This window comes from Electrophorus electricus, chromosome 18 (assembly GCF_013358815.1).
Source record: "Electrophorus electricus isolate fEleEle1 chromosome 18, fEleEle1.pri, whole genome shotgun sequence".
NCBI lineage: Eukaryota > Metazoa > Chordata > Actinopteri > Gymnotiformes > Gymnotidae > Electrophorus > Electrophorus electricus.
The window spans coordinates 4,166,690-4,169,189 of NC_049552.1; positions in this window are offsets into that span (position 1 = coordinate 4,166,690).

Consider the following 2,500-nt stretch of genomic DNA (forward strand, 5'->3'; position numbering starts at 1 on the left):
CAGCCTTACAATGCGACAGGATATGATAAGATAGCATAGTAAACTATACCATAACAAAACATACCGCAAACACATTCCCACATGGACAGAAGGAAGCCATGACGTTAGTTCTGGGTAGCTAAGGCGCCTGCACATGCAGTTTTCAGATGAAGTGCTGAGCCTCAAGAGAGTGAAGGATTATGGGTAAAACCTAAAAGCTTGTTTAGTTAATAACTAAGCGCTTTTCTGGGTTTCACACCCCAGTATCAGCCATTACTGAGACTTCAGCAGGCGAAGGTCTGTTATTTTTGCCGGAACTGTCTGCGCGCCCCTCCCCCACCCTTGGGGGGGTCTTTGCTCATGCTGAGCGCAGCTATGCTGGAGCAACGCAAAAGTGGTCCGGCAAAGAGCTTAAACCAGGGAGCCGTGAGGAGTGAGGGAGGAAGAAAAACGTGGAAAGAATAGAATGCTTTATAAAGCGGTGGGAAGATTCCAGAACGCAGAAGGAATACAGACTGATGCAGGGGATGGTTGGGGGCGTGACAAGGAATGAGAGGGAAAGATGAGTAGAAAAAAGTGTGAATAAATTCAGTGTGCTCAAGCATAGTGATTTGCAACATCTATCTGAGAGAGTGATAAAGACAGAGACAGAGAGACAGAGAGAGAGAGTGTGAGTGTGTGTGTGTGTGTGTGTGTGTGTGTGTGTGTGTGTGAGAGAGAGAGAGATTAACTTGGTAAAATATGAACCCATACAGATGTAGGTGTGGCTTCACACCAAGCTCAACCACTGGAATAACACGAGTGAAGACAGATGCAGATATGAGGGGTTGTATCGGTATCTGTCTTTTCAGAAATATGGCCTAAGGTGGTGTACGCATTTTAAATGCTTTTTGTAACATGTAACACTTGATAACCACGGAACTAAACAATGACTTCAAGCAGGAAGTGATATCATAAAGGGCAGGGTTCTTTTCAACATCCACTCGTGGTGCCAGGAGGTTGTAATGTGGTAAATGACGAAAGGGTTAAGTTATCAGAAGAGAATTGAAGAACACAGAACAGACAACAGAGAACTGAACAACCCAGAACAAACAACACAGAACTGAACAGCACAGACAAAACAGAACTGAACAGCCCAGAACAGACAAAACAGAACTGAACAGCCCAAAACAGACAAAACAGAACTGAACAGTTCTGGGTTATTCAGTTCTGTTTTGTCTACTGTTCAGTTCTGTTTTGTCTGTTCTGGGCTGTTCAGTTCAAGTTCAGAACTGAACTGAAGTTCAGAACAGAACTGAACAGCACAGACAAAACAGAACTGAACAGCCCAGAACAGACAAAACAGAACTGAACAGCACAGACAAACAAGAACTGAACAGCCCAGAACTGAACACCATTTCACTGCGAGTTATACTGTGTATGACTATGTATGTGACAAATAAACCAAACTTGAACTTGAACTTGAACTGAACAGCCCAGAACAGACAAAACAGAACTGAACAGCAGACAAAACAGAACTGAACAACCCAGAACAGACAAAACAGAACTGAACAGCCCAGAACAGACAAAACAGAACCGAACAGCCCAGAACAGACAAAACAGAACCGAACAGCCCAGAACAGACAAAACAGAACAGAACAGAACAGACCAGACAGAGCAGAACTGAAGAGCACAGAACAGATAAAAAAGAATAGACAAAACAGACAAAACAGAACAGACCAGAACATAAATGTTCCACTACATTAGTGAATAATTTTTTGTTTTAAGTATTTATCTTGAAACAAGAAAGATTATTTGTCAATATAATGAGACACTTTGACTTAATAAACATATTACACGACACCGTTGTAAGAATAAGATAATTACATTTACTTCTAGAATTGTTTTAGCTGTTTTTAATTAGTTTATTAAGTAAAATGATGTCACTACATTAGTGGATAATTTTTACTGTTTTAAGTATTTGAAACAAGACTATTTTTTCAATATAGAGAGATAATTACTTAATAAACATATTTAAAACAGGTAAATCTAGAAATAAATTTAATTATCTTATTCTTTCAACAGTGTCAAAATGAAAATATTTATTTATTTACATCTTAAAAGGTTTCCACTTGCTAAGATTTTTTGTAGTGCTGAGCAGGCAGAAGCACACAGAACAGACAGAGTTGTCCACAGCTCAAATGACTGGGCATTAATACAGCGCGTGTGTGTGTGTGTGTGTGTGTGCGTGTGTGTGTGTGTGTGTGTGTCTACATATGTGCGTGGGTGGGGTGTGTATCTGAATTCTATGTTAGTGTGAATCTCAGTCGTTATGAATTTTTAAACTGAAATCATTCACATGTACAAAAAAAAAAAGAAAGTTGTTGAACAGGTGGCACATATTCCGACGGGAAGCTGGTGCAAAACTAAAGGGTCCGTGTGCCTTTGGAATGCTCCTGGGTGATCTGGAGGGAACATGATTCCAGGTTTTATGGCCTCAAAGCCCCTGGCTGCAGCTGGTGACCAAGGCTGGGTTTGTCTC